The sequence below is a fragment of the Harmonia axyridis genome, chromosome 6, assembly GCF_914767665.1.
Source record: "Harmonia axyridis chromosome 6, icHarAxyr1.1, whole genome shotgun sequence".
In the NCBI taxonomy this organism is placed as follows: Eukaryota; Metazoa; Arthropoda; class Insecta; order Coleoptera; family Coccinellidae; genus Harmonia; species Harmonia axyridis.
The window spans coordinates 27,106,141-27,129,058 of record NC_059506.1 but is presented as its reverse complement, the minus strand read 5'-3'; the positions used below and the strand labels follow the sequence as shown (position 1 = coordinate 27,129,058).

At 36.7% G+C, this 22,918-nt stretch overlaps 1 protein-coding gene and 1 long non-coding RNA gene across 2 annotated transcripts in view; one reads left to right on the top strand and one right to left on the bottom strand.

The window, feature by feature from the left end:
• The window catches only part of LOC123682738, a 387,699-nt gene that overhangs the window by 292,028 nt on the left and 72,753 nt on the right, over positions 1-22,918 (top strand). The window lies entirely within an intron of this gene.
• On the bottom strand, positions 4,418-4,656 carry LOC123682751. The gene is made up of 2 exons (XR_006747865.1): positions 4,538-4,656; positions 4,418-4,484 (listed from the first exon to the last, which is right to left on the bottom strand). It is a non-coding gene; the product is annotated as an uncharacterized LOC123682751 (long non-coding RNA).

Below are 22,918 nucleotides of genomic sequence, written 5' to 3'. Positions count from 1 at the left end.
TCTATTGTTTGAGCGCTTTTCTCTATTAAGCAAAAGATTTCGCTGATAGGTCTCATTATGAAATTAATTTTTTTTGATATGGTATACTTGTTTTTTGAGTTTTTGAAGCATCATTGCGGTACGGCAAGTGATTTTATACCAAATTCCATGCAAAAAGCTGCAATACTTTCTTGAAAGAGCTCTATATAGCTTACGGAAGATGGACGGATTTTGTTTTATTCAATTTCTGCATTTTACACATTCTCAAACGTCAACTGTCAAAAATTAACTATTCAAAACAATAAACCAGAAGTGGCAGTCAATGCCTCTTTGGACAGTACAGGCTTCAACCTGTAAATCCAACTTTATCCTAGAAAACCAGATAAACAAAACCCGACGCGGATTTGATGAAAAAAAAGTATTCAGTACGTTCATAACTCAGGTGTAAAGGTGGAGCAGATGAAGATTCATAAGCCGTCTACGGTCTCTCAGGGAATTCCCGAAGGTATCCAGACTTCCTATCGGGAAAGAATAGCTATCACACTCCCCTTCCAATTTTCCAAACATTGTCATGTTGAATAGAGAAATATTCGAGCAAGCATTTCCCTTGTTATCTTCCATTCTCGGGTCAAACTTCCACAGTGAGACATGTTAGCGGGTGGCAGATGAAAAATCACGGTTTGTAACTTTACGTGCACTGAGCGACAAGTTTGAACTAGCAGTCCCCGAGCAAACTATGCTAACATTCCTTCCTAAAGGGAATGACGAAAGGAGAAATTTGGGAATATCAACTCTTGCGGAATGTACAGGGGGGTTTACATTCGATGTTTTGACGTGAGAACTCTGGACTTCAGCTGCTATAAAGAAATATATATAAAATTATTTTGTGAACCCTTTTATGATTTCTTCGTCGGTAACAGCCTCTTCGCCGTCTTCATTTCACCAAGTTAAGCAAACCAATCAATGATTATTGATTTTCCTGGTGCAGACCCCGGAAACTCTTCATCAAGCCAAGATTTTGCAATATTTATCAGCACACGAAATTCTTTTTTTTCCTTTTTTTTGAATAACAAAAGTAGCTAACTAAAAGACCAAGGACTTTTCAATTAGCCTAATATCATCCTAATTTGAGTCATATCACGCAAAACAGATGAAATTGTTTTGCATTTTGACAATTCAGAGCGAAGAGTTCAGTTGAAATTCATGATTGAATCTAGAGTCAAAAAAAGCCCAGGAGGCATGCATTTCAAGCATAGATTTTCAGTCTCAGAAACGGAGACAAAAATGGCATATTATAATATGGATTTTAGGATAAATGGACTCAACACTGTCAGCTTTCTCCAATGGACTAGTTTTTTTTTGTTGAGGATTAATTCTAAAAATTCAAGTAAAATGAAACAAAACTGTGGAAGAATCATTGAATTATCTCTAGAAATGAAAACGTTATGGGACTTTGAAGTTGCGCTTGAAAGAATAATTTCATAGTACCTGTAAGTGGCGTGATGTCACACACTAGATGACTGGTATTCGCAGAGTGCTTACGAATTCATTGGTGTACAATCACTTGTGCCGTTCGTGTCGTGTTTTGTTTGTTACACGATGGCTGAAATAACTTACTATATACATACATATAAATTACTTTTTTCTCTTTTAACTTTTTACTCCTCACATAAATATGTTTTGCCATTGATAGACTTAAACAACCAGTACTCAATTACAAACTGTTTATGAAACGTTTTTTAATTAAATCATCGTTATAAGCTGAGTCATGATGAAGCAAACTCAAAAGTAGATACTTACTTGAAAAGTTTAACTCCTTTTATTTCAGCACTGACATAAGATGGATTTGAAGAAAAAAACTCCATCACTGCGAATATATCTATTTTAGGCAAATTATCACTTTGTCCTTTCACGAAGGTTTCTTCCATAATGGTGACATAAAAACAAAACTCGAGTTAAAACTACACTGTACAACTACAAACGGCGCGAGAGCCTTGGCGCGGCTAAGTTTTTAAACGTAATTTATGGTGTAGCGATCACAGGCAAGTGCCGTGACGTCACAGACCGAAGACGTTCCGCGCTAAAATACGTAAATTTAAATAATCTATTTCTCAGTCATTTATTGATGGATTTTCAGAATGTTTTCACTGATTTAACCGTTTTGCTCTATATTTTAATTCTATCGTGTCAAATATAGTATTATCGACATCACTAAACTAGTCCATTGGAATTTCGAATGTATTAAGCCTTTTATAGTATATCCAAAGTCACTTGAACTATTCCATAAAAACGTTTGGCGATAGATGTATCCCTTTGAAGTGGATACAGCGATCTGCTAAATCTCGGGGTTTATTAAAAAATATTGTTGAGCAATAAATTCACTGGCCCCAAAAAAATTTCTGGAAACTTGGACAACCCTTCTAAAATCGAAATATTCAGCTTCCTCCAAGTGACTTTGGATATACTATACCAAACTATTGTCTTGGCATCGAAATTCTTCGAACACCCGAAAAGAATACTGCCAGTAGTAGAATCCACAAACGGTAAAATGCCATGCCTACCTCCATTCTTTCATTCCAGTCCATCCAAATGACGTAATTCATTAGGAAGATTCCGTCTACGTCTCTGGATATTACCGAAAGTCCCTTAAGTCCCAGCCTACTAACACAGGGAGAGGAAGCTCGTTCAGTGAGAATTGATTCGAGATTCCTCCAGCGGATTTGCGATTGTGTTCGGGCTTGATTTTATCAATTCGATCCTAGAGAAATGGACGATGATATATCCGTGTGGACTGGAGATTAGGCCCTAATCGAGGTTGATTTATTAGTAGGATAGAGGGGTATCTATCTCAGTTCGTTTCATAGATCCGGCGAATTGATCGTAGTTTTTCTATATGGATTTGGATGATTGGTCTCGTTATTATTCCCTTTGAAGGTTATTCATTTGCAGTGGTCTAATAATAGTAACGACCAAAATATCTATTGATCTAGGTTCCATAAAGGAATTCGGTAGGACTGTTAAGTATTAGGTGTATCTACCGAGTTTTCACCATAATTTGACCCACCTTTTAACTTTGTTACTGAAAGAGGTACAAAAAAAAGTTTTCTATATTAGTTTCACGAAATTGACTAGTGTTTTTTGAAATGATTTCACAAAGCGAAATATATACAGGGTGGTCAACATATTGATTGCAACTTCATTTTTTCAAATGGAACACCCTGTGTATTTTTCTATATTTGACTAACTCTTTTTTCCCTGATTTCGAATATATAACATATGTTTGGTCTATCTCTCTTATACTGAGTACCACAAAGTTTCAAGTTCTAATAACCACCTGGCAAGCTCAGTATTCAGTTTTCGAGTGGTAGGCTGCGATAACTCAAAATGCCCTTTTTTTAGTTATCTCGTTGGCAACGATATGACATACGTTTTTCACCATAAATTGGAATTGGATGATTTGGATGCAACTCCATATATTCCTTCCTTGTAACTATCTTATTTTTATTGTTCTTCACATAAAGTGTAGTGCATATTCGATGAATAGTTTCATTCCATGACAATCTAATATAACGTTGCCAACGAGATAACTCAAAAAAGGGCATTTTGAGTTATCGCGGCCTTCCACTTGAAAACTGATTACTTAACATGCCAAGTGGTTCTTAAAATTTGAAACTCTGTGGTACTCAGAATAAGAGAGATAGACTAAACATATGTTATATATTCGAAATCAGGGAAAAAAGAGCTAGTCAAATATAGAAAAATATACGGGGTGTGTCATTGAAAAAAATTAAGTTGCAATCAATATGTTGCTCACTCTGTATATATTTCGTTTTGTGAAACCATTTTAAAAAACACTTATCGATTTCGTGAAACTTTTGTGGAAAACATTTATTTGTACCTCTTTCAGTACCTAAGTTAAAGAGGGGGTCAAATTATAGTAAAACACCCGGTACAACTTTGCTTCCGCCGTTTTGCAATAGATCGCTGTAATGGTAAGTGTTAGTCGAATTAAATAGATCGTAGATGTTATACAATAAGCTTAGGTATTTGGAAACATAACGTAATCGAAATATTAGTCGATTTGTGTCTGCATCATAATGTTATTCCCGATTGGACATGACAGCTTACGAGCCCAATCCTCGTCATTTAAGGAAGGTTTTAATTTTCTGCTTTAATATGGAGAAATCTGCGTCTGAAGCTCATCGAATGTTCTCAAATACCTATGGTCTTTTAGTGAAAGAACGTGGCGAGAGTAGTTTCAATGCTTCAAGAACGGTGACTTTGACGTCGAAGACCAGCATGGCGGTTGAAGAGAGAACGTTTTCGAAGATGAAAAATTGGAGGTATTACTTACTTGATCAAGACTTGTGCCAAACGCAAGAATTATTGGCAGCAGCATTGGGAGTGACGCAACCGAAAGATGTTGAACGGCTTTTACTTTCCCCTGCTTTAATTTGACGGTCTCTTTCTTCAACCATTGCGTTGAACCTTGCAAACTGTTTTTTCTGTAATGTACATTCCTTTAAGTCATTCAATGACGGTTTGCATTCTCTTTCACCTCTTATCAAACCATAAGCTTCCATACAATCGAGAGCTTTTTCTTCAAGTTCCTGGCATTTTCCAAACCACTGGTGATTTATAAGAACACCAGTTATATCGGTTATAGGAGATTTGAAAAATAGGGATAGAGGACCAGCCATATTAATTGCCCTGATTGAAAACAAAATCCAATAGAAAAAAAGTGTATTTACAGATTTGGAATAGTAGGACAATTGGTTGCTTATGAACAAGACGGAAGGGATTTATGCATCGTATTGTAACTGAAGACAAAAAATGGGTTCATTACAATAATTCCAAGCGCAGAAGCGATTCGCTTGCAAAGATGACCAATTTTTTCATCACAGGATACGTACGCTGCCCGAAAGATGGGAGAAAGTAGTGACTAGCGATGGACAATACTTTGGATCATAAATGTATAAGCAGTTCTTTACAATAGAGCCTCGAATTTCTGAAAAAAACAGCGCAAGCAAAGTTGTACGCCTATGTATATAGATATATTATCGAGTATCAAGCCTGTCTAGTAAACAACTCGAACGATCCCATCAGAGCTTTTAGTAGGTAATAGAAACAATAAACCGAAAATGTTTTCTTTGTGAACTAACCTCGAATACCTCGACTAAATACAAAATGTCCCCCATTCCCCATCGTGTTATGTCGAAAGATAAACTGTCGTCTGACAGTGCTTTTGTGCCCTAAGAAATTTATTCCCTTGTATCAGGTAGTTTCATCGCATCCAACTGGAGAGCATAAAGTAAAGGAATCGCATATCGCGAGACCTTTCATCTCATTGTTCCTGCTGACAAACAAACTCTCATAACTTCGAACATAGCACGTAGCTCGTAGGTACGTTATCTTTCAAAGGGAGCATAATGAGGAGTTTCAATTTGCGTTATTTTCTCGACGGGCTGCATCCTCCCATCGTTAGCCGAACTAATAAAGACTAATGAACTCACGACTCGGTTTGTTCCGGTCTTATGGATGCATTGACGTTCGATATAACCTATTTGTTCGTACGGGTGGCAACACTGGGTGTACTTTGAGGTTAAATGAGCGGGAACAGTGCCGATTATTGAGTGATTGAACCTTGATGAAGCGTGAAAGGTGGAATCAAACGGGTTGTGATTTATTGACACGATTTTATTGATATTGACGTTTGGCTAATAGTAAACTTTTGATATTGCATGATGCAAACGAGTTGTTGTGTTATTGCACGTTGTATGGGAGATTCATTTGTTGTTTCAATATCGAGTTTCACTGAAAATTGGGATTATAGTGTCTTGCAATAATATTGATGTATTCATGTGGAACTGGAACTTCAACTTACTGTTGAATTAGGCCTTATTTACATTCGTTTTCCATCAAGAGATATTTTTGTCATTACACGTTCACCTCTAGAAGACCTCATATCACAGGGCGCTTTCAGTAATTTTGAATTTAAATAAATTAATCAATAATATAACTGTACAATATTTCGTGAAATGTTTCCGGATTCTGAATATAGCTGTCAAGATCCTGATATTGCTAGTATTGGCTAATGAACTCATAGCGCGTCTCAACCTGGTATTATTGATGCATTGATGTTCGATATAACCTATTTGTTCGTACGGGTGGGAACCCTGGGTGTACTTTGAGGTTAAATGAGCGTGAATAGCGGCGATTATTGAGCGATTGAACCTTGATGAAGCGTGAAAGGTTGAATCAAACGGGTTTTGATTTATTGACGCGATTTTATTGATATTGACGTTTTGGTCGATAGTAAACTTTTGATATTGCATGATGCAAACGAGGTGCTGTGTTATTGCTCGTTTTATCCGAAATTTATTTGTTGTTTCAATTTAGAGTTTCATTGAAAATTGCGATTGTCGACATTGTCGTATATTGCAATAATATTGATGTATGACTTCACTGCCCAGGTGGATCTGAAACTTCACCAAACTAGTTAAATAAGTAGTTATTTGCATTCGTTTTCCAAGAAGAGACATTTTTGTCATTCAGAAAAGCCAGCATTTTAAGCATCTCTCTACTGAAGGATCCCAAGTCTTGTAGTGTAATTGTGGAATTTCTCTTAACGATGTGCTATATCTAGGGAAAGCAGAAAATAACGTTTTGTTGCTACGTCTAGTACGGAGATAGAGTATACGGCAGAGACTGAGACAAAAAAAAGGCAATCTATTTGCAAGAATTAATTTTTTGAATTTAAAGAAGGAATTTCCAAGTTTTAGTAATAAATGTTTCAGTTGATTAGCAAATAGTAAATATGTCATTGATAATATAACAGGTTAAATTAAAATTCACTCTCTAGCTATCTTTGGGAGTCTGCTATCTTCCATTCTCGACATGTGTGCCTTTCACTATCTCCGTCGCTGTCTCGTTCATCTAACAACGTCCTGCATGTTACACATTTACCTTAAATCTTCTCCTGTCCATCAATGTGTAGCCGGCCATCATTCTCAGTGGCCTCATTTCAGTTGTTCTTAACAGTCTTTTAGTGATGGATGTTTCAGCTCTATTTTCAGCTGCATATGTCTCATTATTGGGTGGATATGTCATGTTTTGTAAATACGGTTTTTAGCCTCATCTATAATGAGCTGTCGTGATACTTTCATCGCTGGTTTTCGACAATGAACTCTTTACGCGTTTAAATCTAGTTTTATGATGGATGCATTGATATTCGATTCAACCTATTTGTTCATACAAGTGGCAAAACGAGTCTTTAATCTTGCTGATAGCGTAATAAGAACTACCCAATTTTTTACAAACTGACTCGACTAGGTGATCCCATCTCAGAGAACAGTCCAATTGTATTCCCAAAAACTTAACGGTCTCTCTGGAAGTTACTTGCTCACCCAAACATCCCAATACCAAACGATCCGTATAAGAGTTGCGAATGCGAAAGTTATACATTCAGTCTTGTTAATATTTAAAATCAAACCATTTGAGTGACAGCACTCCACAAGCTTGCAAATAAGTTTATTACATATTGCCGTGAGTTCAACAGGACTCTGTGCTGAGACCGCCATCGACGTGTCATCAGCAAATATGGACAAGATACCTGGATCAATATAATCCGGTAGATCGTTTATAAAAAAAAAGAAATAGGAGCGGTCCCAGCGCAGAGACCTGAGGAACTCCTAAATCGATTTTACATGTAGGGGACGAAGCAGCACCCACTCTAACAGTCATATTACGACTAGTGATGAAACTAGTCACCCACTCAAGAAATATGCCACGAAAACCTACATGATATAGCTTACTCTCTATGAACTCACATGAGAGAACATCGAAAGCACGTGACAAATCGAAAAAGAGGCCTGTAACGAACAGCCCCTCGTCTAATTTTTCATAAATGAAGTTGACAAATGAAAAAACAGCTGTTTGAGTATTGAGTATTGACGCGTTTTTATTGATACTGACCTTTTGCTGTGATAGAAACGACGTGTAGTGTTTTTGCTCGTTATGTGGGAGATATATTTGTTGTTTCAATATCGAGTTCAGCTGGAAATTGCTATTGTCGTGTCTTGCAACAATATTGATGTATGAGTGCTCAGTTTGAACTAGAACTTCCCCTAAATGGTTAAATCAGGCGTTATTTGCATTCGTTTCCATCTAGAGGCGTTTTTTTAGTAGACGTTCACTCCTACAAGTCCTCATTTCACAAGGCGCTTTAGATATTAGCCTTGTCATTTTGGACATAAACAAATTGATCCCATAATATGACAGTATAATAGTTTTTTATACCTTTCAGCAATCTAGACATAGCTGGCAAGATCCTAATAATGCTAGTATTGACTAATTAACTCATAGCACGTTTCAATCTGGTTTTATGGCTGCATTGATGTTCGATAGAACTAATCTGTTCGTTAGGCTAGAGACATTGGCAATTCTTTTAGGTTAAATGAGCGAGAATAGTGGCGATTACTGAGTGATCGAGACCTGATACGGCTCGAAAGGTCGAATGGAGTTGGTTGTGATTTATAGTCGGGATTTTATTGATACTGACATATAGCCGATAGTAAACTTTTTATATTGCATAATGGAAACAACGCCCAGTGTTATTGCTCGTTGTATGAAAGATTTATTTGTTGTTTCAATTGAAAATTGCGATTATTGCATCTTTCAATATTATTGATGTTCGACTGCGTTATTGACATTCGTTTTCCATGGAAATGCAGCCAACAAAGCCTCAAGAATAGCCAGATATCGGCGAGACATAGTCTGGACTCTGGAGGAACGACTATATGACCACTGAAAGTAAAGTCAGTGTATATTAGGCAGTGGATGTAAAAACAAAGCAGAAACAACCAACTGAAATGAAAACAACTGAAATGAGTACAATGAGTTCCACTAAGGGGTTAACACTAAGAGATCAAATTAGGATCGATACAATAAAAGAAAAACTCCAAACACACAGGTGGTGCGGTTTGGCAGAATGAGGGGAAGATAATAGAAAAACCACGTAGACCACGTAGATGATTGAGAGCAGATGAACAAAATGGGCTAAAGACCACAAACCCAACTCGAAAAGTCTTGCTGGCAGACCACTTGAAAGATGGTGTGAAAGCTGGTCATCAGTAGGGATTCATCGAGCTAAGTTGCTTGACATTTTAACCAACTACTTGACTTGAAAATCAAGCTCGCGAAAAATTACTTGAGCTCGACTTGACTTGATTTTAGATATTCATTGCTTGAATTGATAACAAGCTGCTTCATATTACTTCAGCTCGATATGCACGTGTCGCACGGCTTATATGTATTTCTGCAATCTCCTGCGCGTTTAGACTAAATAAGTGGATTCCTCGAGACTGAAGCATTCGCCAGTGTGACTTTATTAGTAGTTTTTTCACATTTCTATGAAATCTATTGGTAGATTCTGGTAGTTTCAGAAATATCTTTCCAAACTTGACCAAAATGGTCAAGGATTTTTTTTTAACGCCAGCATCTTCAGCTCTTGTTGAAAAACAATTTTCCAGAGCTGCTCTTACAGTTACAAAAACCTACCATAGGGTAGGTGACAAATCTCATGACTCATGCGTCTTAGACCCTGGATGAAGAATTATGAAATCAAATAAAGCTTGGAGGTTTCTGAATATCAAGAAACTTATTTTTCAATTATTTTCTATTTTGTTTATTGTTTGATTTTCAGTGATTCAATTTATGTTTCCATTTCGAAAAAGTTATTATTTTCCTTTCTTTTATACAATAAGTAATATATAATGAAAGTGATTTTTGCAAGGTTCCTTCCCATTTCGTCATTTTATTATTGATGTGACACTACAGAATAAAACTACTGACTTGAAATCAAGTCAAGCTCAAGCCAAGCAGTGAATCCCTAGTCATCAGCTTCCCAAACAAGACCAAATACACAATCAAGGTTAAAAGGTAGTTATAAACAAGACTATCACCCAGTTGCAGCAACGTTCATTAAAATTTAATGGCGCTTTGAAATTTTAAACCTTCATTAAACGGTGCAGGTAGCCAATAAGCTTCTTCCACTCGAGGATCAAAATTTTAATGACGACTTTAAATTTTAATGAAGTTCCTGCAAATGGGTTTGAGTCTTATAAACAAATAAAGAAGAAGAATTGATCAGTGACTGTACAAGGGGGTCTCCGGCGATTCACAAGACTGCAATTGACACCTGATTGGTCACAACTATTTGACATCAGTTTATTTTTTCAATAGGCTATGCCCACGTTTTATTTATTGTTAAATGTACCTACAACAGCTGATTAGACCACAGTTTTCTGACACTTCTCTATTGTTACACATAAAATTAATCATTGACTGTACACATTATTTGGATTGTCTTCATTGAATTTCGATGAGAATGCATAATGCTGATTTACCGCTGAATGTCATATTGCTTAAGTAAATAGGTACACGCATAATAAAAACTTCATTCAATATACACGTCCAAATCTATTTAAACATTTTCTCCACTCCAAACTGGACTACCTCCCAAATAAAACTAATGTTATCAGTACCTCAGCCCACACAAATGAATATTTGAACACAATCAGGAATAACGCATCCTGAATAATGTGACCTATTCGAAATGTTAATGTATGTACGGGTGTAATAAATTGCGATTGCATCCCCTGTACAAAGGAACCTTCATTTATCCCATGCGAATATGCAAAGGCTCCTATCAGTTTTGTACGTTCGTTGTTAGGTATTGTAATTATTCAGGTATAGCTTCAGCTACCACCATTATTTCAAAGCTAGCCTCTGATTTTAACAGTATGTATGTGACTTGTTCGAATGTTGCTAATTGATTCGATTTCTAAAAACACCGGGTGTGTAGGATACAATAGATGTGATGCTTTATGATACGAATTGTTCGAAAACTGAATTGGCTATTAGTAGAATTGTCTTTGTGTTAGATTGGCTTTGTCTTTACTTGATGAAAATTCGTTCGAATCGGAATTGAATGCCAATTATTCTATTTCTACTTTTGAATGATATGAATAGCAGTTATTTTGCTAGCTTTCACAATTTGAATAACTGAAATTTTCAGAATGAAACTAGCACATATAGGTTAAAATGGGGTTTGCTAAATGCTATCAACAAGAGAGCCTGGGAATTGCAGCAATGAATGGTTTATAAAAAGAAAATTAAAAGCGGTTAATTTTTAATTTCCGCTTGTAATTGGACGAATTTCAATTTTATTGCGTATATTTATTTGTCAATAGTCCTTTTCAATATACACACATTATCAAGATGGGGGTGGCCTACCTACTCTCAACTTGTTGAATGTAACATGACAATTTTTTGTGTGTGAGATCTTCACTAACTTATCACTTAAATGAAAACAATAAACCTGCCAAAAATGCTTCTTGTTCTTGAGAATACAGGTGTAATCGATGTTAATCAGTTTTCAGCGAAAAACGAGAGTTGTAATATTGAGATTATTCCGTGGAAAATTCCGGGACATCCAATTCCTCAGTTAGATCAGGCAAGAATAGAAGTCCTAGATCAATGTGGACTAATTATGTGCTGGGGGGTATAATGTTCGGTTGCCGTACCCCTCTTATTATCGTTGAACTGAAAATGACTGGTGCCATCCTCGTAGAAAACATCATTGTACCAATCTCTTCGTAACGAATTTGGGGATAATTTCATTTATCAGGATGATAACGCCCCACCACACTGCACGAATGGTTCAAAACGTTCTTCAAGAGATAAATATCCAGGGAATGAACTGGCCAGCAAATTCACCAGACGTGAATCCAATTGAGCACGTATGGAATTATTAGGGAGAGCAATATCCAATCGTGAAAATCCACCTCCATCTATCCAGGAATTGAGTAGAGCCCTTCAGTAAGAATAAACGATATGCCTGTAAATGTCATTTATGACTTGATTCGTGGCATGCCTAGGTGTATTGGGCAGTTGATTGAAAGAATACGGAAAATCAAAAATTTTTCCTTTTTTGTTACATCTTCCATAAAGCAAAGATCGACAAACAAAGATTTTCTATCAATTATATTACACTTCAAATAGAGAAAAATATTCATCTCATTTCCAGAACAACACAGATTGTTTATTTCTTGGGAAACTTAGGGGGCCAAGACTTTTGATGATGTGTGTATACTCAGAGAAAATTTTCAAGGAAGCCCTGAAGGTGAGGTTATCAAAGTTACTGGAGGAATAATGAACAACATAAGTTTGTAGTTTTAATTAATAGACAACTTTTCAATCAATTTCTCATCATAGTGATTCAAACATGTATATGCTCCCTTTAGTCAGGAAATTTATAAAGTAGAACTCATCAATAAAAACAGTGCAGGCGATTACAAGTTGAAACGAATCTCATTAACCTCTTCCAACTACAATTAATAGGTGTTGTTCTATCGTTTAAAACTATATTTACTATAATGTTTCACATGTTATCGAAAATTCAAATCTTATGTTGATACAGTTTTAATTATTCACTCTCATCTACCTATATGTGAATAACATAGAGTAATGAAAATAGATAAGGGAAGTATACGCAATTTTTACATGCCCCCAACATGGTTATATTACGTTGTCGGATTTAGATATATTTTCAAATCCACAATTCTACTATATCATTATGAATGTATAGTATATTGACTGAAATATATTTATTTGAGTGATTCCTGATTAAATACGCAAATTTGAATATTTGGAATCCGATATTTTTCCTAATTGTCGAATTTATTAGAAGCAGAATATTCATTATTTTCTGTATATACCTGCTGAAATCCAAGGTTTGGCAACTTCTGCTCTCCTAGTGTCATCGGTTGTTTCGCGTCGTATGGCGCGCTTGAAGTTTGTTTTCTGAATTTCTGATAGATTTAGGTATTCATTTCGATATATTTTGAGTTAATAATAAAACGTTGATTCAATATGAGACATAAGAAGTGCGTTCTTTGTGGAGAAACTCGCGAATTGAGTGAAATATTGTATCACTGATATGTTTTCATTTCCACGCGCTTCTTGTCAAATTTGATAGTTCATGTTGGGGACAAAATTTGCTTACTGAAAATGACATATCTATCTATGTTTATTACTCGGAAGTGAATTACTATGTTGATTCGCCATCGAAAATTTCTTATGTCAACTCGACTGATCCTTGAAAGATCCTTAAAAGCATTTTAAGATCCGATAATGAAACGCAAAAAAGTAATAGACTCATTTCCTAACTCCCAACATGAAAATATCCGATAAAAGGTGGAAATTTCTCAGAAAATTCAAAGGAGAAACACCTTTTCAACGCTGCAGATTTCACGTTGAGTTGAATCTCATCAACTTCCTCTAATTCCAGTTCAGCGATCACGTTCCCGTTGAAAATTCTCGATTTTCTTCAGAGTAGGAACGCTTGAATGGGCCATCTATCGCTATCTTGTCTGAATGAAACTTCCGAGCCGTAGGAAGTTACGAAAATTTTTATCCCTGCTCAGATTTCCCGATCATTTGGAGTACTTTCGTTACTCTGTTGTCAAGGTGACTACACGTTTATAAATTATCACCGCTATTTTTAGAGTTTCAATTAAGGTGAGTGTTTGGTTAGTGGTTATCTCTTCCGGGATGATTATGTTTGCGGAGGAAGGGCTGTTTTGGTTCCTTCAAGATTTTCAGGGTGAAAATAAGACGAGATTCCATTAATCTCGGACGTGATTTTCGTAGATTTTGTGAATATGATTTTATGCTGTCGGTGACTTCAAGAGTGACTTTGAATTTTAGATCGTTGGCATGAATATTTTTCTTCAGTTGAGCGAATCCAGAAATCCGTTAGTAGCAAAAATTTTGCGTGCTCGTTCAAAAACGTTTCCAATTAATTTTTTGGTTCTGCTTCAATATATTCTAACTGACAACGAAACTGCAATACCCAGAGAGAGCCAGAAATCGTGAAGGCTTTTTCATGTTATCAATTTTTGTTACTTAAATATTCTAGTCGTTTTTGCAAGTTTTTTTAATTCTACAACAAACCAGCTGTTCGAGAAGATCCAAAGTCGATGTTTAGTTGTTGTTAGAATGTCTAGAGCACGTGTACGCGAAATTTGTCGCCAGCTAAGTGAATTTGAAAGAGGTCGAATTATTGGTCTACGGGAGGCCGGGTTGTCATTTTGAAAAATTGCTAACTGTACGAACATAAATCCAATTGTCAAGCGTGGTTTGATAATGCCCAAAATCGAAGGAAAGTAGACATCGGACGTCGAAGGGGCACAAATGACGTTCAAGATCGACGTCTAAGACTTATGGCAATTAGGGACCGATTTGCGACAACTCGATCTTTGGCAGATGAGTACTTAGGAAAACAATGCCATCCTGCAACTGTTCGAACGGTTTACCGCCGGACAAGATCTTTTGGACTGCAGCATTATCGACCTCTGACGGTTGAGCATCGGCGGCAACAATTACGGGGTGCAGAGAACGTCTTGATTCTCCTTAGGAGCACATGATGGACGAAGAAGGGTAAGTCGAAGTCGAGGAGAAAGACGTGAACCTCAGTTTGATGTTGAGCGTCATGTACACCGGACAGTAGGCGTTATGGTATGGGGTCCTATTGCACATGCAAGTAGGTCACCTTTAGTCTTTATTCGAGGTAATATGACAGCGCTGAGTTAACTTTCAGAAATAGTGGAGACATATTTAAATCGGCTGGAGAATCCAATATTTCAGCAAGATAACGCCCGACCCCATGTTGCCAGAATTAATTTAAACTTTTTCCAAGCGACCTATGTGAATATTTTGCCATGGCCGCCCAGATCGCCCGATCTTTCGCCATAGAGCATGTTTGGGACATCATAAGTAAAGGGTGTTTTTTTTCAGAGCTATAGAACTTTAAATTGCAATAAAACAACGATGATTTATTCGATTGACATGAATTTTATTAATCCGCAAGATAATCTTGTGGCATTACATTTTAAATATGAATTCTCGCATTTGTCCGCCACGGCTGGCTCGGATGTAGTCCAATTTTGGATGACTTTTTCTAACATTTGTGGCCGTATAACACAGCGAATTTTGTCTTCCAAATGGTCAAGGGCTTGTGGCTTATCCGCATAGACCAATGACTTCACATAGCCCCACACAAAGTAGTCTAGCGGTGTTAAATCACAAGATCTTGGAGGCCAATTCACAGGTTCCAAACGTGAAATTAGGCGGTCACCAAACGTGTCTTTCAATAAATCGATTGTGGCACGATCTGTGTGACATGTTGCGCCGTCTTGTTGGAATCACAGCTCCTGGACATCATGGTTGTTCAATTCAGAAATGAAAAAGTTAGTAATCATGGCTCTATACCGATCACCATTGACTGTAACGTTCTGGCCATCATCGTTTTTGAAGAAGTACGGACCAATGAATCCACCAGCCCATAAAGCGCACCAAACAGTCAGTTTTTCTGGATGTAACGGTGTTTCGACATACACTTGAGGATAAGCTTCACTCCAAATGCGACAGTTCTGTTTGTTGACGTAGCCATTCAACCAGAAGTGCGCTTCATCGCTAAACAAAATAAAATAGACGTAGTGCGCGATACTTATTCCGCACAGAACCATTATTTTCGAAATAAAATTTCACTATTTGCAAGCGTTGTTCAGGCGTGAGTCTAATCATGATGAATTGCCAAACCAAACTGAGAATAAATCACTTGACAGCTGTCACATCGGTCGCTATCTTGAACATTAAGGCCAACTTAAAGTTTTATACCTCGAAAAAAAACACCAGTTAGAAGTCTTGGAAATTTACCCCAGCTCCTACAGATTAAGTACAGCTTGGGATAGTTTCGGCCCCTCAAGAATAAATAAACCATCTTATTGCCGAAACGTGTTGGGGGAGTATAAATAATCGCGGTGGACACACATATTATTTACAAATTTATTGAAAGAAATTGTAAACCCTTCGTTTTTTATTTACTCCTTGCTATACTATCTATGTTTCACCAAAAAAAAAATTGAAATTTAAACAGCTCCTTCTGGGTGTTGCAGTTTTTTTGTCAGTTAGTATATTCACCTTTTAATTTTTAGTGTTAATTTCCATCATGAAATATCAAAAAGTTGAGATCATTTCTACTTTACAGTCTCATAAATGACTGTAATTTCTTCAATAAAATGAAGCCCATAAAAGTTCGGACAGTTTTTCTCTGAAAATTGGAGTAATGATCGTACAATTACATTAAAGTGCCATTTCAATTTCTTGTACGACAATACAATTATATTAAGCTGGAATTGAATGGAAGTAATTGATCCAATTTACTGAAGATCTATTTTATTAAACAATTAATGTAATACTATGTCATGCGCACATATGTTTCATAGATTTTATGGACTGCAAATATTGATTCACGGAATTCACTCAAACGGGAATTCAAACAAGACTTGTTTGATATAAGTTGCTCTTCCACAGTTTGAAATCAGCGAATAGCCGAAAATAAAAACCATTCCCCGAACTGTGATTCATTAAAGCTGCAAATTTTACGATATAGCGCCTATTTATTCATGGATATAGTTTCATCAGGTAGGACATGAAATGTTTGATTCGGAAAAAGCTATAAAAAAAATGTTGCAATAATTTTCCCGGAATTCTATTTCCATTACGGAGTTTATTCGATAAATATTTCGTTTATGCATGGAAGATAATTTTGTTCAAAAGACTGCTTCGGTTGGATGAACCATAGTCAATTTTTTGACTCTATTTGCAATCAATTTTTTAAGTGTATGAAGTTGTTGATGGTTTTCACGGCTGGATTTTCCAACAGAATTGGAAAATTACGAACTTTGTGGCAGTAGTATATGTATATAGTCTGTATTTCATCCAACGTTTCGATAAGCATCTTAAGAGGTCATAGATGTTAAGTCGGCGCTGTATTTCTTTGTTCTAATTTTTTTTTTGCGAGCAGGGGTATTTTCCATATATGAGCAACCTCCGTTTAAGGTCGAACATTGTGGGCATTAGCCTGCTGTTCTAAGAATCCGCGCATTTATTCACCTATCAACCTTGTACCTCTTTTGTTTGTATCTCTTCTACGATCTCTTTCGTGAAGTCTTGGTATTAACCTAAGTCTTTCATATCGTCATATATCTTCGTCGTTGACCTCTTCAATGATAGGTTAGCATACAAATCACCTCTTTCATAGGGTCAACTAGTCTCTTCACCTCGTCATTTGGACTGGCTTTTTCAAAATTCTTTTTGGTCTTTCTCTTCAGGAAATTGATGACAGTTTGACATTCTAGGTATCTATGTATTTATTCGTTCTTAATAATAATAATAATAATATTTATTCAATTCAAAAAATTATTAACGAATGAAAATTGAATTCGTCAATAAGAAACATAATAAGAATTGAAAAAATACAAAATTATTCACTTCAAAGTATTGCAAAGATAATAAAATTCATTCAAGGAATACGGCTCGCATTCAATTATCAGAACGTGGAGTCTTTTTTTTTTAATTCTGGTAGGTGCGGCTTCTTATGAAAATCTTTGGGAAGAGCATTCAATAAGTTCATTCCCATATAAAGGGGAGATTTTTCAGTCAACGTCAATGAGTGGCGAGGAAACAAGAAAGGCGCGGTATGCCTTGTAATACTCTCGGCCCTGAACATTTCAAAGTAGCTGCTATGTTGATACATGAAGATGAGCAATCTGTATCCGTATAAGCCATACAGAGACAAATGGTCGATCACAGTCGAACAAACGTCATGACGTCACCATCTCCTTACGTAGGAGAAAGGACTGAGGAGGAGGATACAGAGTCATCAGCAGATGTTGCCTGAAGTATCCTCTGCATGATTCCCTGTAACCTAAATTGAGCATAGATCTTAAAACAGCTTTTTGTCGCAGAAATACAGATTCAGCATTTGAAGAGGTTCCCCAAAAAATAAGGCCATAGGTCATAAGCGACTGAAAATTAGCAAAGTAGATTACTTTCAAATATAGGAAATCAGCGCTAGTTCTTAGTACTTTGACTGTATATATAACGGAGTTCAGACGTTTCACCAAATAATCAAGATGGTCGTTCCATTTCAAATGCTTGTCCAAATAAACTCCTAGAAACTTTGTAGCCTTGGATAGCTTTAATTCTCCATATATGCTAGTCGGGAGCTCAGTGAGCGACTGGTCACATTGGAAAGCTACACACTCTGTCTTTGACATGTTTAGTACAAGTCGATTTTCTGCGCTCCAATTGTAGATGGTACTCAGGATTATATTAATTTTGTTGAAAGTAAATTCCAGGCTGAGGATGAAATGAGGATATTTATGTCGACAGCAAAAGAAATAAGATCAATCGAATAAACGAATAAAGGGCACATTCATTGCAGCTGCTATCAGTTCATTCGCTTGTTGCTTGAATCATCGTAATATAGCTTGTGGCTGTATAACCCTAGGGTACCGATCCATATGCTACTAGAGGTCTTGCAATTGATTCTTTCTTTCTGTAAGTGTATTAAGTCTGCTCATTGCTGATTTTGCTGCGTATTTCATTTGATGTTGTTGTGATATTGAGTCTTTCATCTAATGCTGCAACTAAATATTCAACTTAAATTTCCCATTATACCACTTCTCTATCATCAGAGTTTTATTGATCTCTGATCTACTTTTTTGTAGGAGACAAAAGCCTGGTTCTTTTTGACATTTATTTGAATGAAACATTCGTCTAAATCATGTAGTGCTTCTTGCATGTTTCTGTATATGAAGTCTGTTGTCGATGTCTGACTGATATTTCTACATCTGCGTATAGGGCTGAATGATTCTTTGAGTTCTTTGAGTAGATGTGGTAGAATAAAGGTACTTAAATTGATCCACTACCTAAAACTGTTGTTTCAGAAAAGATCATACCAGCCTTATCACCTTGAGGGGTACGAATAAAGTCGAATTTTAGGGAAAAAATGGTTTTTTACTGATCGGGCTGGGACTCATTGGTGAAGTGTAAATAATTCGCAAGATATTCAATAGAATATCAAGATATTGCAAGATATTCTATTGAATATCTTTACCAACTTACTCTGAGCTCCCAAAATGTAATTTTGAAACCGTTTTAATCAAATAATCTTCCAGCTTGCAGCTCTCCCACAAACATCGAGCTATTAAAATTCATCAAGTCCTCATAGCTTTCATTATCTGCGAATATTTGTACACAGGCTGAGTCTGAAACGTTTGCATAGTGGCGCGGCAATAACTTGGGAAGAATGTACCAAAGATGGCCTCAGCCATATCTATTAACTGGGTCGCTAGGCGTAATTAAGACGAGTTGAATTATTGGTGGAGTCTAAGCCTCTTCTTCCTCAAAGGGATTCCTCTACCTTCATTTTATTAAATACATCAATCAACTCAGCGACTGGGACATCACAGGACCAATTAAAACACTTTTACAGTATTATGTCTACTTGCAAACATAGTGCCTGGGAGTTATGCAGGATGCCGAGGTAATTTTAATTGGAAATTAGTTTCTTGGGCCGTAATTCGAGAAATGAGATACGGAGTTTATAAATTCTGCTTTATCCGGAATGAGCTTTTTTCTGGGTTTTAACTTGTGAATTTTTCATGGGAATCGTATTGGTTTTCTGGTTATGAGGCTAGGACATGGATTTAGCTATATTTTCCACTCGAAGAGTGGAGCTTTCAAAAATATACAATTGCTGAAATATCCCATGTGATTCCATTAAGGAAATTTCAAACGTCATTACGAATTACAATGAAATGGTCTCATAAAGTTATATTTTCTAACAAAAAGCATTCGTGGAGGGCCACAAAATTCTAGTCTTCGAATCGGGTTTTTCTCATCACTTTTTTTCGGGAAAATTAGTTCCTCTTACGAAAAATCATGCCGGCTTCCATGCTTGATTGGCTTGAAAGGAACATCACTATGTATTTTTTTTTCACTGAAAAAAGGAGGCGTAAGATTATTATTATTCACTGAATCGAGGTCGTTGCCACTCTGTTAGCCTTCCGGGAACTGCGACCAAGTTGATCTTTCATTCTTGACCCTACCTATTAAGATAATTCGAAAGTCCACGATCTGATGCACAGATTGCGGTGCTAGTATTAAATCCATATGATTTTTAGTACGTACCAACCTTCAAACGATACGTGTCAAAATTTGACAGCAGTCCCACCATTAGTTTATGAGATATTGCGTTATGAGATATTGCGTTATACTTTTTTATTTAAAAAAAGATTAAAAAAAAAAGAATTTCGTGTGCTGATAAAATATTGCTTTTTGAAGGGAAAAAATACAGTTCAAGCAAAATGTTGGCTTGTTTAAGAGTTTCCGAGGTCTGCACTGAAAAAATCAACCATCATTGATTGTTAAACTAAGTTTAAATATGGTGAAATGAGCTCCGAAGACGGCGAACGCAGTGGACGCCCAAAAGAGGCTGTCACCGCGGAAAAAATCAAAAAGTTCACAAAATAATTTTGAATTACCGTAAAGTGATCGAGATAGTAGATATTGTGAAGATATTTTATTATATTATATCATCTGAAGGTGTACATCATATCATTCACGAATTTCTGTACATGAGGAAGCTGTGTGCAAAATGGGTGCCGAGTGAGCTCACAATAGATCAAAAGCAACAACGTGTTAATGATTCCGAGCAGTATTTGAAGCTGTTTAAGAGCAATAAACCTGAATTATTTCTCGACATGTGAAAATGGATGAAACATGGCTTCATCATTTCACTCCAGAGTCCAATCGACAGTCAACTGAGTAGACTGCACTCGATGAACCGAATCCAAAGCGAGGAAAAACACAGCAGTCAGCTAGCAAAAGATTATGGCATCAGTATTCTGGGATGCGCAAGGTATAATATTCATTTATTACCTCCAAAAGGGCCAGACCATTAACAGCGATTATTATATAGCGTTATTGGATCGTTTGAAGGATGGAATCGTTAAGAAACGGCCCCATTTGAAGAAAAAAAGGGCTGTTTCATCAAGACAATGCGCCGTGTCACAAATCAATGAAAACAATGGCAAAATTACATGAATTGGGCTTCGAAATTGCTTCTGCATCCATTATATTCGCCAGATCTGGCCCCAGCGACTTTTTTCTTTTCTCGGACTTCGAAACACTGCTCGCTGGAAAAAAATTTAGTTCCAATGCAGAAGTAATCGCCGAAAATGAGGACTATTGTGAAGCGAAACACAAATCTTACTACAAAAATGGTATCGAAAAGTTGAAAGATGGCTATAATCGCTGTATCGCCCTCGAAGGCAATTATGTTGAATAATAAAATCGAATTTTGCCAAAAGAATGTGTTTTACTATGGTAGACCGGGGACTTTTCAATTGGCTTGTTATTTTACAAACCCAAGGAGGCCGTTGATACGATTAACGAAACAGACGACATCCTTAGGAGCCTTGGCTATTACTTCGTGAGTATCCAGAACTTTTCCATGTGAGTGGTTGTCAGACCAGTCAGCCCAGGACATTTGCACACTATATGTTCGGCTGTTCCAACCTCCTTTCCACAGAGCCTACAGATCTCTTCTACTGACTTACCCATGCAGTACAAAAGCACCGACAGTGTCCTGTCAGCAGTCCCATCATTACCCGAAGCTCAGCTCGTGGAAGTTTCAGTTGGTTCTTCGTATAGGTCGGTGAAGGAACCACAAATTTTTTTGCCTGTGCAAGACCCGTAGTGTTTCTTCAGACAGTTTTTCTAGTGCACCACTCCCATTGTCACACTGATGTCTTGTATTGGTATTTTTCAAGCCAACAGAAGGGCTCAAGACCAACAGGTGTCAACCTTGATGCCCTTTCTGCAAGTTTTATCGGCTTTTTCGTTACCTTCAATACCACAATGCTAGATAATGTATATCCAAAGTCACTTGAAGGAAGCCAGAAATTTCGGTTATACAAGGGTTTTCCAAGTTTTCAGAAATTCCTTTGGGATCAGTGAATTTATAGCCTAACAATACTTAGAAATAATCCCTGGTATTTAGCGGATAGCGGTATCCACTGCAAAGGGAAATCTAGCCAATCAAGGAGTAAGATAGCCACATTTTAATGGCACACAATTTACAGTAACCACTACTTTTCAACTGGATTCGATATAAACGGCTAAATCGCTAGAAAACAACACCAATATTCTTATCCATAAAGAGCGTGCTCCAGTTATTCAATGACTTCCATAAAAGCAATACATAATAAAGTTTTTGATTCACATAACCCCTTATAGGAAATAGCGGATAGCTACCCCATACAATCTGAACATTTCCAAATAACCTCCCAATTGGCAATGTTCCATTGTAGTTCATTTCTGCGGAATTTCCAATTTGCATTGTTCCAATGTATTGTGTCCAGTATTACCCAAGTAATAGGTACATTTCCAGCTATAACCATTCGATAAGCGCGATTCGATTTCAACAGACCACTATCTCAGAGTGGCCAACCTAATCGAAGAATGATAGTCTTCTGGGACTTCGGTGAGGCAATTGGGCGAACGTATAGGAGTGAAATTACCTATATTTCTACTCTTTAAATTCAAGAAATCTTCCAGCCGCTACGTCGTTCAGCAAGATGAGAGAAACGTTGCTAAATTTCGTTTTACAGGGTGACTCAATGAAACCCCCGATATTTGAAATATTTCAATCATTTGGGAAGTTTACTGAAATACGATCATTAATGTCAGTGGGGAGGCATGTTTTTACCTTATTTTGGAGTCTTGAATAATATACTAACTGACAAAGAAACTTCAACGCCGAGAAGGAGCTGTTTAAATTAATTTATTGTTCTTTGTGAAACATAGATAGTATAGCAAACAGTAAATTTGGAGGAAAAAATCGTGAAGGTTTTTCCATGTAAACAATTTTTGTAATTTAAATATTGTAGTCGTTTTTTGAAAGTTTTTGAAATTTTACAGCAAACCAGCTGTTCGAGGAGATCGAAAGTCGATGTTTATTAGT